Genomic DNA, 17,638 nt, shown 5'->3' on the forward strand with positions numbered 1-17,638 from the left:
CATGACACTGCTTTATTCAGTGTTTTTACTGGTTTACATTACTGGGTCCATTTGATCTTGAGAGGAAGAGACCTCTGCGGATAATTCAGCTCCCTGTCAAAACCTCCTGAACATCTGGATCTTAAGTTATCAGAGGAAACACATGAGCATGCATTAGCAGGTGGTTGGTGAGCTACCTGTCTCCAACATGCCAAACAGCATCAGAGAAACATTGTTTTGTAACATGAAACTACTTTGTTCAGTGTTTTTACCAGTTTAAATTACCTGATCCGTTTGTTCTGGAAAGGAAGAGACTTCTGTAGATCCTGGTCAAAACCTCCTCAACCAAGAAGAATGAAGGAATTCTAACCGGGAGAGGTTTAAGCTCCAAAATGTTGTAAAGTAGAAGTTGCGTAAGAAAGACTACAATACCTCAAAACTGTACTTCAGTACAGTATTTGAGTAAATGTACTCACTCTACGTTACATTCTACAACCCCTCAACCCCCAAGTACGTTTATACACACAGACATATACCGCACATATATAGCACATCCTTTCAAGCTGTACCATCCTGCCTCTGGCGCTATACCACCAGTGTCTTTCTCCCTTTTCTCTCTTCTTTCTCTCTTCTCCTGCCCTCCTTGCACCTCCACTGCTCTGCCTGGCTCGAGTCCAGCTATAGATTGTTAATTATTTTTTGTACGTGATGCGCCGTCTTGCCTCCAAATACTACAGCAGTGTTCTTTGGCAGACATCAAAGTGTCGGTGTTTCATTCCATGGGGATTAGTGATGGTAGTGTGTGATAATGCCCCTGCCTGCTCGCTGAATTAAACGCCCATGGCTGGACGCAGGTACTGGAAGTCTAATGAACACACGCTCACACGGGCATCCATACACAAGACACACCCTTAAACAATGAAAAAAAAATGCAGGAACATGACACGGGAAAGATACATATTACAGAGTACGAACATGCTGCAAATAAAACAGCCTGATTACAGAAAAAATAATGTTCATCTGTCATGATTAAACTGTGGACTCCACATCCAAGCAAACTCTCATTCCTTTCATCTGTCTTGTCTCAGGAAAAAAAGCTGTATGTTGGTCAATATGCCCACAGAGATCCACAGTACATTGACTGTCCTTCACTCATCTCTCATCTTACACCCCCGTGGCAAATTGGATTTTTAAACGGCTCGTTTTTGATCATTCCCCCGTACTCATAATTTACTGTGGTTTTCTCTCTCCCTGTCTGGTTTCCTCTCCCTCTTTCTCTCTCTCACCAGCAAACTTAATGAAACAAGAACTGTTGAGAAAAAAAAAACAAGAATAAAAAAAGAGCAGTCTCTATAGCAACTCTCGCCATGATTTGTACAAAGGACAAATGACAAGTGTTTAAAGGGCTGCGGGGCGTTTTAATGTTCAGTTTGTGTTTTCTCTCGTCGACTGAGAAGGTCTCCGGAGACAGCCGGAAAAGCAGCCATGAAAGGAAAATTACAGAGACAGACAGAGGGAGAGGGAGAGGCCGAGGGAGAGAGAGCGATAGAAACTCGTCCTTGGTGATCAATGCATGTTCTATTGTCTGTTTTGTTTCTTTGTCCACAAGGACGAAGGCAGAGGAAAGAAGGCAAGTGACGCATATGAACACTGTTTAGGCCCCTATATTCAATGCCTGACCACAAGCTTGGTTTAACTGTACAGCTGCTAACATGTACGTGTTTGTATGTGCCACAAGGACACAGAACATACTGTATACTCTATGTATAAACATGGTGACGGACTTCTAATTTGCACATATTTCCCCTTAATGAAATACTGTTGATCCTATAGCTTAATGGGATAATTGCTGTCAATTACAACCTGGGTCTTGCTGATGGTGATGCAGCAGGGGGCAGCAGGCTGGAACTGAGCCTGTGGCTGATGCGGTGAGGACAATGTCTCTGTCTTGATGATTATGATAAGTGTGCAACTGCTGTATTTGCTGTGTTTAAGTGGTTTACTCATTTAATTGTTCAAAAGCCATGCTCCTTGTGAATTGAATGTTCTGGAGAAATATTCAAGAAAAGTTTTATTTGATCATTTAAGAGATATAAACAACTTGTTTGAAAACTACGCTCCTTGTAGTTCAACTGATGCAGACCATTTCATGATATGCCTACCACAGCAGGTTCAATTAACACTTCTGTCAGATAAAAAACAAACTAAGGGTTACTCGTCTATGAAGCGTTTTTATAATCCACAGATTCATACCAATAAAAACACGGCTCATACAGTCTAAATACACGTCTAAAGGTCAGGCAATCTAAATCCAGTGACATATTTAGTCCAAACACATTATTACACCCATGGATATCCACAAACTCCTGTACATCATTTCATTTCAACATGCCTTTTTCTCCACATATCTCCAGTTTCCATGTAAATACGCCGACTCCTTGCTGTCAAGATGATGGATGAAGTCTGACCTTTTGATTGACAGCTCACTTTAGGCAATAGGAGCTTCCATGCTCTCACTATGGGCTTCAGCAGCCAACTAGGGCCTGTGCTGAAGGAAGTGCCTTTCTTTTTTTCTTGGGTCTCAGAACCAGTCAGTAGCCAGCGATTGGCCCAATGGCTTATGGGTGTTGTAGTCAATGACACTCCTAACCTACAGAGGAGTTTTGAACTCCTTCTTGTCATCATAGACTGTTACAAATGTATGTAAATGATAAACTAGTCACTCCTCTATTGTCTTAAGGGAAAAAACAGTCTGTCCTACCAATTTTTCTCTATCAAGTTTTGTGTTGATTTGTTTTTCAGTCATATTCACACATTCAGTACATTGTTTTACCTTTATTTCTTTTTAAAGGGCCTGGAACCAAACATTAGAAAAACATGTTTAAAAATGTAATGTTTCTTTTCCTCAATATATTTATCTACTTTGATTCTGGACTAGGTGATGCTTTATCTTATGGTCCCATTGTGTTTTACAGCTAATATGTCCCAGTTATAGCCATCTGTAGCATCTTTTTTTTTTTAGGAAAATATTTAGGCAAATATTTTTAAAAAAAACCTGCCAAGATATAACATCTTATTTGGCCAATAATGATACCAATATTGATGTATCCACTTTTTCCCCAACCTAATTTTAAGTAATCATCAAGTCTCTTCTGTAGTGGAATTAACATCATATTATGAATGCATGTTCTTATCATGATGGCCCACCAGCAGATGGAGACATGAAATACAATACTTATCAATGTATGTAATATTCATTCATTGTGCAAAATAATAAAAAACATGTTAGCCATGTTAGTTCATTTTAAAGCCAATATCAGCCGATACTGATGCCGATATTATCATGCATCCCTACTAATTACTGGCCAATACAAGCTTATGATGGATATATTGATCTTGGGGCATGACAGCTGATAACAAGAAAATGCAGTGCAGAAATAAATAATTTGTTTGCAGTCATCCAAACAGTGCCCCCATTGCACAGTGATACAAATTCTTCCATAACTAAATCTATGCAATCATTATCAAATGTTTTTCTCTATATTATGTGTTTATGTTCAAAAACAAATATTAATTGGTTTATGGGCAGAATGAGTAGGATTTGTTGGTTACGGTTTATGGCCATCTTGGATGCGTGCTTATGGACTGGCACCTAGTTGCTACATGTTTTAAAGAGTCCCGCCCTCACACCCTGCAGTGTTATTGGCTGGCTGTAGTTTGGATAATCTTTGATAATCCGGCTATCTAAATGGTTGGTTTGTTTGCAGACGGATCAAATTTTTTGCTGCATCGCTACATTGTGATAACACCCTGTTCCCACATCTCAGCAATTACCTTGGTGAGAACAATATTAACATTTGTTATAGAAATGAGAGCCCAAACTTCAAAAATAAAACCCAACTTGTAATAAACTAGAAATTATCCTATAAGGTAAAAGTGATTAAAAGTGTTTAACACACATATACAGAGACGATTAAATAAGACGGAAATTGCATTAAACCAAAATGATCCTTTAAGCAGTGGTAGGCAACCTTCTCCTCAAAATACTTCCTAGAGTTTAAGCTATTGCTCTACTTATAACTTTGTGTTGGCTGGAGGTGATGACCAACAAAAAAAAAAAACTTTGACCAGTGTAACTCTCTCCTCTCACATAACAGAAACTATACCAAACATTTAACCCAGTTATTAGGTTCTATACAGCCAGTAGTAAAATGAGTATGGTTAAATTGAGCAAATGTGCTTTGATTAGTGATGTGAAACAGATTTTATTTCTTTTTTTTGAGAAAAATCATGTACATAGAGCCAAACTCTTGCCTAAATAAAAAAAAGAAGAAAAACAGAAAGATCCTTGAGCCTGTTAGGCCACATTAGGTACTGTTGAAGTGTAACCTGCATCATTTATGTGATTATTTCTGCTCTTCACGGGGTTTAAAATGTGTCTTGCTTACTGACAACACTTTAATCCTCTCCTCTGTTTGTTGTCATGACATCCTCATCATTTGTCTGACATGCTTCTGCAGCATACAGGCTGTCAGTCACAGTTGCTTCCTGCTTTGGTGACACACACACACACACACACACACACACACACACACATATGTTGTGTATATATATATATATATGTATATATATATATATATATATATATATATGGAGTGAGAGAGAGCGAGCGAGAGAGAGAGAGACCAAGAAATGACCTTTATTTGTCCTTGTGAACTGGTTTAACAGCACACGTTGGAAACAGAAAGGAAGGTGGCGATAAGGATGGCAATAACAATAGGAAGAGAGGGAGTCAGAGAGAGATAGTGAAAGAGGCAAAGATTAAAAAAAGGGCATACAAGAAAAAAAAGAAAAGAAAACACCAAAAAACGAAAGAGTCTTAGCAGCCAGACAAATACCTCTCTCCACCTGTAATCACCTCCTGCAGGTCAGCTTCTGGCTCGCCTTGCCTCGGTACAATCCCCAAACTAACACTGAGCCAAGCCATCAAACAGCTATCTCTTCTTCTACCTCCCCTTCCCTCGTTTCTCTTCTTTCTCTTTACACAGACAGAAAAGACCTTGATGTTTTTCCAATAATTGGCAGCAGAGGTTGACTTTTTTTCTCTGTCCCCCCTTCTTTTTTCTGTCTATCTTTCTCTCTCTCTTTTTTTTTTGCTCTTCCTCTTCCTTTAGAGATGAATACTTGGCCTGGGATCAAAGGCAGACCCCAACCAGCCACTCTGGCCATCACAAAGGGGTGTTGGGCGTTGGGCGCTGGATTGGGGCCAGGTGCTGCACATGGCCACATAGCGAGGGACAAGCCATGCAGATGGGGCCCTTGTCGCCTTCACCCCCACTCCTGTATACTAGAGGTCAGTGACTAAAGTATCAGAGCGTGTGCTTCCTGTCAGATGATCTAGTCTTGTGCGACTAACTCCCTTTTGTTTCCATCTGTCTTTTTTGTACACCTGTGTTCCTCTGGGTTGGTTTGTTTACTTCCTGCAACTGCCCTGTCTTTGTCTGTTTCTACACTTATCACAAACTCTTCTTCACTGACTTCACGTGTTCCTTTTTTGCTGTTCCAGAGTGCAGTAAGTGGCGGCCTATGCAGCAGGAATAGAACCAGCTGAGGTAAAGATCTTGCCCCCATGGATAGAACCATGTTTAATTATTTGAGAAGACCCGACTAGAGTTTAGTCAAACACTTCCCTCTACCCTCAACAGTCCTTGTTTAAATATATAAGTGTTACAGCCAAGTCCAATGTCGCTGAGGCCAGTACAAATAAACTGAGGTGGGGGACAAAAAAACTAGATAAAACAAATGAACAAGCCCTCGTAGTCCAAATATATACACAACACCCAGCTTGCATTTCAACTCCTCCAGCTGACAAGTTTGCAAAATTTCTCTGAGTACAGCCAAGATGATGTTATTAAACTCAGAACATTACAGACAAATTCTGATTTACTTCACAACAATTGTAACAAGTGATGTAAAAAGACTGTGAGAACCTTCTTTGCTCCCATTACATGTCAAAAATCATCCCCTCTGTCAGAAACGTACCATAAATTTCCAATACAGGTCTCATTTGTATTGTGGTTTGGGAAGTTGCCATCTATTGACCTAAGAACACACAGTATGCACCCAGCCTTGTGAGTCTCTGGCCCCATAATGTTTAGACATACCAGGCCTTGCAAGGTCTTTAACCTTTTACACACAGATATTCAGCAGACGACTGCAGGAGATTGTTATTTGCATGATCCTGTTTGAATAGATCTAAAATAAGAACCGAAATAGCTAGATCATTCACTCTTTTTGCAGCAGAAAGCTAAGGCTTCTGTCCTCCCAATCATCAAGTCACTACCATATGTTATCTTACCTTAAGCCAGTGCAAATGTAGTATTTTGCGAAGATTACACCAAAATTTACCCAAAATTTACCTGAAATTTCCTGGGGTATAAACGAATAAAATCCATAATAGCTCGAGCATTTGTTCTTTTTGCAGCAGAAAGCTAAGACTGATGGGTTACGCCAAAATTCCCTCAAAATTTCCCTGGGTATTTCCCCACAATGGCGGCGGGAGGTTGGTGTTAGCATAATCCTGGATATATTGATCTAAAAAAAAAAACCATAATAGCTAGAACATTCATTGATTTTGTAGCAGAAAGCTAAGCCTTCGTTCTTCCCAATCATCAAGTCAGCACCTTGTATTACTTTACATTATTGCGGTGCAAACATAAGTTTTGCTGGGATTATGCCGAAATTTCCTTGAACTATCCCTGGGTATTTCCCTACAATGGCTGTGAGAGGTTGTAGTTTGCATAGTCCTGTATATATTGATCTGAAATAACAACTATGATTGTTAGAGCATTCATTCTTTTTGCAGCAGAAAACCAAGGCTTCTGTCTTCATCATGTTATGACCTTACATACCCTAACCTACATGCTGTGCAAACATGGTAATCTGCCAGCATTTCTTCATAATGACTGTGGGAGATTGCTGTTTGCATAATCCTGTATATATACCAATCTAAAATAAAAAATAATATTAGCTACAATATTTACTCTTTTTGCAGCAGAAAGCTAAGGCTTCTGTCTTCTCAAGCATCAAGTCCGTACCTTATGTTGCCTTACCTTATGGCAGTGCAAACATATTTCTCAGGGTTTATCCCTGCAATCAACTGCAAAACCATGCAAAAATCCATCGTGGCACGAGTGGAATGAATGATGAAGCAATTACAAATCCTTTGCACTCTGCTCATTAAAATGAGCATAATTCAAAACATATATAATCTACACAATTCAAATAAATTATGCAATGTTGAGAAATATTTTGTTTATGTTTCAACATTTAAAAAATATTTGGAATCAAAATGTTTCTGCTTTTATTTTGCAAAATCTGAAACATGTCCAATTTTTGTATTATTGTTTTTAACTACACTATTTCAATGATTTTATCAATTATTATTATTATTATTATTGACCAACTTAACCTTTTAGCTTAGGTTGTACAGATTTTAGGGATATGAAGCATTTGAAGATACTCTGGGAAATGTCATCAAAATAAGCAAAAATAACAATGTAGGCACTGGCAGACCATTTCTATTGAAGAGTTCAAAGGGTTAGGGAATCAACCAAACAGTCTCCATTTGCTTGCTTTCTGTAACAAACTCCTGTATCTCCTGTTTGTTTTTTTCATTTGTTTTGCTACATAAAAAGTACAGCTCTGTATTTAGCACTTTAACTATCTTGACCAACCTACAGAAAAGGGCATCAGTGAAATATCTGACCAAAAGTGAGATACTGTATGTTAATTAAATGACATGGCACAAGCTTTAATCTAAAAGGGGTTTTCATAGTGTCCAAATGTCTGAAACCAGCAAAAACATCCAGGACATAAAGGAGCAATCATAAATTTTGGGGGGAGAAAAAAAAGACAACAGCAGTACTTTTCCACACTCTGCATGCTGTTATGCATGAATCCCCAGCTTGAGCCATATGTTTAAGATTAGATGTACTTTTTTTGTTTGATGAGAACACAGTCAACAAAGTTCTGCTGCTTCCCTGCTGGTCATGAATCAACTGGTCTCTGTCCCCACCCTCTCCTTGTGGTCTTAATTCTATTAAGACATGATAACAGCCATCACGCCCCTGAAGAATAACACAACATTAACAGTCGGACTGATAGTATGAATCATATTTGTCTTAATGCTAACTGACATGCTGTATTGTGTGGTCATTTGTGGGCATGTGTGTGTTTAATCTCTGGATAACCTGAAAACAGAATGAGGCCAGCTTAGTGCTAATATATGTTTTGCAAATATCCAAGTATCTCTCTTTTTTACATTAACCTATTGCTCTATGCTAAAGCAGCACAATGCTAGCTGTCAGACCGTGTTTTTTGTTTCACACTCACAGTGAGTAACAGCAGCAAAATGTTTTTTCTTGATTTCTCAGCTAGTCGATAAAGAACTTGTGGAAAATGTGGAAATGACTGACTACTGTATCTGCCAAATAACAGTGAAATTTAAAAAAGGGAAAAAAGAGAAACTTTTACTAAACATAGAGCTGCTGGTGTTTCAGTTTAATGACCCTGAATACTGAATGGGCCTACTGGGCAAAGGCCCAGGGGCCCAAAGTGTCAGGCCCCCCCTGGATTTCACCTGCAAAATGTCATGTAAGTTAACATGCATCAACCAGGAAGAGACTCAAAATGACCGCAAAGGGATGCAAAGGAGCTACAAAGACACACAAAATGACACAAATTAACCAAAAAAGACACAAATATACATCAAAGAGACACAAATTGATCTTTGAAAAGACACAAAACAACACCAAACAGAAACAAAACAACCCAAGAAGACACAAACACATATCTCTAAAGCCCAGTTCAGAGACAAAACTGTATTAGAAAAGCTTGCAGAGAAAAGCTACAGCGATGTGAACTGGCCAGTCTGAGCTCAACTCAAGCCGACTGAGGGTGTCACCTGCAACTCAGCTGGTCAAATCGCCAGTGGCTGGTTTTAGGATGTTAAGCTCATCACCTGATTCAACAGCCAATCGGCTTGTAGTGAGGTTTGCCGGTCAAGTCAAAATGGCTGCAGACAGCGTAGTCGCTCATTAGCGCAAGTGCTCCGTCCGTGCCAAGACCTCTGTTTCCGTCCTCATGGTGTGCCGGTGTCAGACGGTGGGTTGCTGCTGCTCACTGTATGTGCTTATTCAGCAACAAAAAAACGTGAAAAGCCAGAAATCAGAATGGAAGAACAGAGAGTTATTGCATAGAGATGATACACCATCTCAGGTTTTTAGAACCTTGGAGAACAGCGCATTGCAAGTAGTTGCATGTTTCAACTCGTCTCGTTGTGAATCTTTGGTCTGAACTGGGCTTTAGAGACAGAAAATAACATCAGAGACATACAAAACAACCACAAATGTACAAATTACTACAAAGAGACACAACACAACAACATCACAAAAAGAGGAACCAGCAAAAACTCTGTGTCTTGCTCTTATGTAGGAGAGGTGGTGGGGCCTTTTGGATGTCTGTGCCCGGGGGCCTAATGCTTCATTATCCGCCCATCTTAACTGGTTACTTTCAGCCGAACGTGTCTTTGGTTGCTGATAATAACTTACATAAATGGTTGGTGTAGACAGTTAACGCAGATGGGTACGTATTGAATAAAATAACTTGTGGTTTCAGCTGCTGCAGTCACTACCAGCAACCACGACCCCTGCAGGTGAGAGTTGCCAGTTTAGGCAACAATTACTCATTATGCCTAAACACTAAATAAACATTGTAGGTGTTATGTTTACTCACCGGTCATTAGGGTACTCTTGTTGAAGCAGCTAACGTTATATTTCACAACAACCTTGGCTGATTGAGTTAATTTAATCTGTGGGAACACTGCAGCCTGTTGACAGTGATGTTAGCCAACATTAGCTACATGAGCTAAGCAGCTTGGAGCAGCTGAGAACTGCACTAGCTCTTCTCAATGTTGTCATGTAAAAAAAATGATATTATACACTTTTTAGGACAGCCTAAAATGTGCAGCTATTGCATTAAGATGCCACAGCAGTAATGGTGACTTTCTGGCTCTGGTAACCTGCCCAGATTTGTTTATAGTCATTACAAATGATTTAAGTGATACTGAATCATTTAAACGTAAAAGCTGCATCACTGATTTTTTTTCACCACTCGGGGTCAGCAGACCAAGCTACCTATTTACACAACCAACAGCCACAGAGAAGTATTAGCATTCATCTGAAGCTGTGCTTCTGTCCACATGACAGATCTCTTGTTAGCTCCATTTTGGTCTCCATAAACTTATGTCAACAAATTAAAAAATATCTTGCTGAGCTGCGAAATGCTGCACCATGGATACAGGTAGTTGCTGATTTGTCTGTCAGCTGATAGGTGCTGGGCAGGTAGCGTTCAGTCGCTTTATTATTACTGAAACCAGCTGCCTGCTGCTGCCAGATAAGGGTTGGAAAATCAAAACTATGACCAACTAAAATATGCTAAGACTATCTGCAGAGTTGAGGGGATGACAGAGATAGTGCTAATTATCTTCATATTACATTTAGGTTGCTTTCACACCTGTAGTTCAGTTCATCCAGTCTGCACCAGAGGGAAAAAATCACACATTGTTGCATTTTAGTTTTGGTTCGGTTCCTGTTCACATTGACTTTTTGCAAATGAACCAAGAGGAGTAAACATGAAGTTCTACTGACTGACAAGATTGATCGGGCAGTTTTGGTGTTTGTCATCCTGCATCATCAGGGCCCACGCATGGAAATCAGTTCTGGTGGCTGACAAACGTTTCTGCAGCAGCACTTTAATGCTTCCAAAGTGTTTATATGTATGTTCTTTGGTTTCACAAAGAGCTCATAGAAAAATAACTGATTGTAAGCATCATTAGTAGGCTATTATTAGAATGCAAATCAATCACGTAATGAATAATGACTTACATAGAGACAGGATGAAAGATGGCGTCTTGTACAGTAATGATTCAGGGCTTAATACTGTGGCATCACTGTCACACACTTTTTAATGGACTTAATGAAGAGACAAAGTAGAAGGAGTCGGATCCAATGATGGAAGTTTTAACAGCTTTATAATCAGGGAAAATACCCTCACTGATGTGCATATCTGTTACCATGGTTACATGCATACTTTAGCATGAATAGGTTATGGGATATAAGTGGCCTTTATCAGAATCAATTATGAGATTGCAGACAGATTTCATGACCAGCAGATGGATTTTTTATTGGTTTAGCTGTTGAAATCATGCTGAAATTACATTTCTGCTATCATTAAATCCTGTGGCTGGTTCATTTTCATTCACACCACAAACAAAGTGCAACAGTCTGTTTGGAAGCGGACTGAGACCCACCTTCTTGAGCTGTATCGCTTAGGTAGTTTGGTCCGCAACAGGGTTTTGACTGACAGCTTTCACGCCAGCCCAAACTAATGGTACTAACCGCACAAACGGACCTGAGTTTGTTTTAACTGAACCAAACAGTTTAGGTCACACTTAGGACACATTCACACTGGCACTATTTTGTCCCCTTTTTACGAACCCTGGTCCGCTTTCATGGATAGTTCGGTTCGTTTGGAGTGGTGTGAACGCTCATTCAAACTCTGGTGTGGACCAAACGAGCAAACCCTGGTCCGCTTGAACACTGGGGGTCTCAGTTCACTTGCAGGTGAACCCTGCTGTGGTTTCGCTTACAGTGGGAGATGCAAACAGACTATCCAGCGAACCAAAGAGAGGAAGTGAACCAAAGAGAGGAAGTGACATAGAGCGCAGTGCATTTTGGGTAGAAAAAAAAAAGACCAACAGCACGAACTGGGAGAAGCAGAGGTAAAAAAGAAAAAGTTGGAAAATGTCTTGCGGGCAGACACAGAGTAGTGAGGAGGTGCAGGCGCTTATTGATATATGGTCAGAGGACTATACCTGTATATCGCAGTTGCTTGTGGCTACCCACAATGAATTTCTGTTTTCGGGCCTGGTCAATCGATGAGCTGGGTTTTCTTCTTCCTCATGCTTTTTTTTCTTCCTGGTCAGTGGTCGTTTTGGGCAATACTGTCCCCAAACGAGCAGCTGTTGTAACTGCATGATGTTACCCAGGTGGTTTAGTCCGCTTTAAAAAGTGTAGTGTGAAAGTGAACCGAACCAAATGAAGGTGTGAAAAACATCCAAGATATCATCTGAGCAGCATAATCCAATTCTCTGCTTTTATTTTTCTTTTTATTGTGAGCATGCAGTAGTCTCTACACTTAAAACACCAATCCCCTGCTCTTTCATTGGTCAGAACCTGTCCTAGCTTTGTGATTAGCCTGGCTGTTGCAGCCCATTTCTTACATGTGTGTTGGTCTGGATTCCTGTTGCACTTTAAGGATTTGCTCTCAGGTTTGTGATGCAAACAGTTGCTTCCTGTAACAAGACAGCCCATTTATTACATTTCACTTCATTTAATTTCCAATACATGTGTAACTTTAAACATGTACCTTCATTCCCATCAACCTCAGCTATACATCGTGTAAAGTGATAAATGATAGCATGCTAATACACTGAATTAAACTGGTGAATGTGGTGAACATACCATTTTAGCATTGTCATTATGAATATTTTAGTACGTTTCAGCATTTAGCTCAAAGCACTGTTGTGTACAACCTCATAGTTTGGCTGTTCCCTTTTAGTGTGGTCAAGCGTGAGCAGCCTCAGTCAAGCCAATGAGTGATCTTGGAAGAGCAGGTTCCCTAATATGTGCAAAGAAAAGATATAAGAAAAGAGGAAAAGTTTTTACAATATTTATTTTTAGACTTTTTATCTCATTATTAAAACTTGTGACCATCAGAATCCATTTTAGTGAACATGACAAAATGTTACAGTTCCTGATATCTCTTGGAAACTGATGCAGCATGGGGGTTGTGCAGTTTATTATAACACCTATACAAATTTAACTGGTTTTCATTCTTCTCCATCTTTTCTTCGATGTTAACTGTTTACATTTCACAACGTCAAACTAGTTAGCTAGCAGAATTAGCAGGAGAGTTTACAGACTGGTGATTTGATTTCCACATCCCAAAAAGTGACTCTCAGCCACATGCCACCACTATCCAAAGCAAACCTCAAAAAGCACCAGCAACACTTGCAAAATAGTAGGGATGCACGATAATATCGCTACGTCATTGGTACTGGCCAATATTGGCTTTAAAATGAACTATTAGAATCGGCCAACATGTTTTTTTCTTATTTTGCACAATGAATGAATATTACATACATTGAAAAGCATTTTATTTCACGTCTCCATCTGCTAGGGGGCCATCACGATAAGAGTATACATGCATAATAATGGTAATTCATCTACAGAAGAGCCTTGCTGATCACCAAAATTAGGTGTAGAAAAAAAATTGATATATCAACATTAGTATTGGTTATCGGTCAAATGAGTTGCTATATATCGGCATATCGGATATCTGCAAAAAATCCAATATTGTGCATCCCTGTAGAATAGACATAAGAGCCTAAATTTAGCACAAATTTAGCACAAAATTTAGCAGAGCTGACAGAGTGGCGACTGGAAAAGTCAGCACCTACATTCTCAAACTATTAGCCAAAGTAGGATATAACCATTTTATGTAATCTGATCATAGGCTGTATAACTGCAACACATACACTTTAGTTCATGAAGTAAATGCAAAAAACAATAAGCTACCAGTGACGGTCACAGTATAAGGCAGTAGTGAAGATTTGAAAAGATGCCATGATCCTTTATCTGGCTCAAAGTGAAAAATCATGGATTTGAAAATCATTTGATTGTAATTTTCCTTTTAAAAGACAAAGTATCACTGTTTGAAAAGCATAGATTTCTGAGGGTAGGTCCACTGTATGTCGTTCAGGTAATGCTCACCCCCTGCTATGGAGAGGTAAATAAAGCCAACCAAATAAAACAACATGACATACTTAATGTAACCATTATGGAAAAAGCAGTTAGCTCCAACACAGATAATGGCCCACTTAACATGGAGAGCTTACTAATTAAAAGAGCAGAGAAAAAATGATAATGCTGTGACCTAAAAAGGGTCAACTGTTTGGTTGTTTAGCTTCAGTGGTAACTTCTTGGCTGTTAGAAAATTATGAGCAAAAAAGTCTGATGTTGTTTTTCTGTAATAATGGGCATTATTTTCACTTTTATGTGTTCCTCCTACAGAGAAAATAGGCCTGATCTCTCCCTTTGTGGTTGCTCCAACTGCTCACTTCCACCACCCACACAGCACATTTTCCCAGGCAACAATGTTCCTCCAAAGTTTACACACAATAAATAACGATATGCCCAAAGCAGTTAGCAGTGGCCCCGCTCTCCGTTTCCTGGCTGGAGTTGAAATGAAATGGTAATTTTGACTTGAGGAGGATTTCAAAGGGATGGCCTCTACTTTTCATCTTGGTGCATACCACGAGCTCGCCGACACATTCACGCTGGGATTTGAAAAAAAAAAAGGAGAGGAGAGAAAAAAAGCAGAATTTTAAGTTTTTCTATGAACTTCCTTCTTTCTTTTTTCTGCCATCTCCCCACAGAAAAAGAGATGTAACGTTGCTGAGATCTCTCCCCCAGATGGACAGCGTTTATATAAACAACCATCCCCGGTTCAGGGAGCATTTGATTGATGTGTCATTGTCTAAAGATTGTTTCCAGGCATTTGAATAGATAATTCACAGTATTTGATGTAGACATTTTTCTTCAAAGGTCAGTTGTGGGGGAAGAGCAGGGGTGGCCTCTATCTCCCGTGCTATTTTTGCATCCAAGGCTCCAACTAGCCTGACTGCTTTTCACAGGGGAGATTGACTGACACTTGAATCGTCCTTCTGCTCAAGATTACAAGGTGGTTTCCAAAACTCCATCTGAAATCTGCTCGCTATTTCTGTTATGCAAAATACCTTTGTCTCAAAGAAAAGACCATAACACTGTGTGGATGTGTCCTGTGCTTATTTGTTTTCTAGGTTGGCCTACAGTCTTGCAGTGAGATTGGAGTGAGACCAAAGATGCAGCAGAAGGATTGGCCAGAAACTCCATTATCTCAGCAACAAGGAATGAGAAATGGAATTAGAACACCCTAAACAAGGTCTGTCACACACCAGCAGCAGTGGCTCCTATCCTCCTATGTCTATATAACATCTTACGCCGCACAAAATCCACTCTGAAATTCAAAACAGCCTCCCGCAGTATCTTATTTCCTACATCACAGCATTGCTCGCTCTGACCCAGCAGACACAGCAATATCGAGGGGACACTTTTCCTGAGTTGGCCGATCACATTCCATTGTCAGTCAGCCATGAGGGAAACATCCGGGTGACAAAAGCAGCAGTGTGAAAAAAAAAATAAAATAAAAACACAGTGGTGTCTTCATTATCTCCGAGCTCGGCAGCCTGTGAACAAGGCCAGGGTTAATTGCTGTTGATTAGACGTCAGTACGCATGGCTGAGTGAGCTCACAGACCTCACTGAGGGGACCACAGAGGGAGAAGAGGAAGGGATGAGGTCGCTCACAGACAATGATGTGAAATCAGTGTCAAGTGTTCCTCCTTGATGGGTTTAGCTGGTTGGGAAACAGATAAGGAATGTAGATGAGGCAACATGTGTTTTATCTGTCTCTGTGTGATTACTGTAGCCCAGTTTCATTGTTGTTTCACAGTGTAATTAAGAATTGTGCTCAAAATTGAGGTTGAAAACATATCATGCCATAAAAAAGAAGGTAACCATGGTGATAAAATACTACTCAAACATGCTGGATTATTTTCATTGTATCTCAGTCAATAGTTTATTCGTAAATCAATAGCTTTCTAGGGATGTTAATATGCTGAACTGTCAGTCATTCCATAGTCTGAGTGGGCGGAAGTTCGCTGCATAGATCAGCCTCTCATTGGGCGGAACGAGCCACCCACTGAAGTCCCGCCCTACCACCGCCAGATGTGTGTAGCAGTTTTTCAACATGTCCTTTACTAACTTTTGCGGTGTTTGGTCTTGTAGCCATTTTTCTGCCATGGTTCGCATCCTGTAGGCGATATTTTTGTGGGCGTGTTACACCAAAACCTGTTTCCCCCCGGCAATATTTTTGCAAGCACACCGTTGCTGTGGCACCGCCCAGAACGATTGTGATTGGTTGAAAGAAATACAAGCCGCCGGGGCTTTTTTTCTCCAATCTTAATGTGAGAGTCGGCGCAGCCAGACCTTTCTTTTCTTGAGAAAGGTCTGGTGAGCAAGACTAGTCATTCCACAAATTTGGTCCAGACTAAAATATCTCAGCAACTATTCAATGGATTGCCATGAACATTTGCCCCAACCTGTTCTTATCCTGAAGTCATCAAATATTGCCACTTGGTCAATGATTTCCACATCAGGCACTGACTAGAAAAGCCATCCTTCCATGGCTGTATGATATGCCACTGGGCAACGTCAGTTTATAATGCCCCCAGAAGGTGTCAGTTTGAAACACTGCTGGAAAACAATGCAACTTACAGAGCTGGAAAGGCACTATAGGGTGGGGGAAGGGTAGGTGGATGGGTCCAAAAAACACTGGACTTTCACCCAAAGGCCCAGTGTTCACATGAGCGTTGAGCCAAATCATGATGTTTTTTCCTAAATCTAACCATGTACTTTTGTTGCCTAAACCCAGCCATGCACTTTTGTTGTCTAAACCTACCCACATCCACTAGTTGTACAAGGAAAAAAATGTAAATATGAAGTGTTTTGCTTGCATGTCAGTAGTTTAAGTTTATTTTGAAAAAGACTGCATGCATCTAATGAGCAGAAACTGTACATTTCCTGTGAAAATGGAAGTGTATTTTGAAAAGACACAATGTGTGTAACACGCATAAATTGACATGGCATCCCATAACATCAACAATAGATGCACCTGATCTCCTGACTTTTCTCCTAGTGCCACCACCAGGTCAAAGTTTTCACTTAACCTGTGAAATATTTCAGGGTGCAAACATTTATATTTGTCCTTTACATAACCAGGTAAAAGAGATTTCAAATGTCTATTTCAAGAGCGAGCTGGTCAAGACAGCAGCAAGATGAATACAACTGTGACACATCTCAAATGAGCTAGCACAACATGTAGTTAAAATGCAACACACAAAGGCAGTTAAATACATAAACACATACAATTTTCAGATGCTCTTTTCTCAGTCCTTAAAAACTGACTTAGGAATTCCCCCATAGTGACCAGCTCAGACAACTTCAGGTCCCTCTATAAGTTATTCCAAGAGGAAGGGGCAGCATATTTAAAGCTTTTTTTTTGCCTACTTCTGTTTGAACCTTGGGGACTAACATCTGTAGAATATTGTGACAGTGTAGGCCATACTGGTTTTGGCTTTTACACATACATACATACATAGATGAGAAGGAACCAGCCCAAGTAGAGATTTATTGATAAAAAACAACCAATTTTAAAGTGTGCAAATGGACAGAAGGCCATTTAGCACCAGCATACAGTGTACAGTAATGTACATCGTTTCTACAGCCAGAAATAAAACAGAAAACACAATGTTATATAGTATCCAGCTTCTTTAGGCATTGGTGTTGGTGTTGGCAGAGATCACAGACATTCATGGTTCCCAGAGGATAAATTGTACTAACGTTGGTGATACCTGATTTTTCCTCTAGCGCCATCAT

The 17,638-nt window shown here is 39.9% G+C and overlaps 1 long non-coding RNA gene across 1 annotated transcript in view; it reads left to right on the forward strand.

The window, feature by feature from the left end:
• The window catches only part of LOC144459463 (uncharacterized), a 60,130-nt gene extending 44,778 nt beyond the window's left edge, over positions 1-15,352 (forward strand). Inside the window, exons 4-6 of the long non-coding RNA XR_013488442.1 lie at positions 5,154-5,332; positions 5,546-5,591; positions 14,963-15,352. This is a non-coding gene — a long non-coding RNA (uncharacterized LOC144459463). The remainder of the gene's footprint in view (positions 1-5,153; positions 5,333-5,545; positions 5,592-14,962) is intronic.
• The last annotated feature ends 2,286 nt before the right edge of the window (positions 15,353-17,638 follow it).

This window comes from Epinephelus lanceolatus, chromosome 3, assembly GCF_041903045.1.
Source record: "Epinephelus lanceolatus isolate andai-2023 chromosome 3, ASM4190304v1, whole genome shotgun sequence".
Lineage (NCBI taxonomy): Eukaryota > Metazoa > Chordata > Actinopteri > Perciformes > Serranidae > Epinephelus > Epinephelus lanceolatus.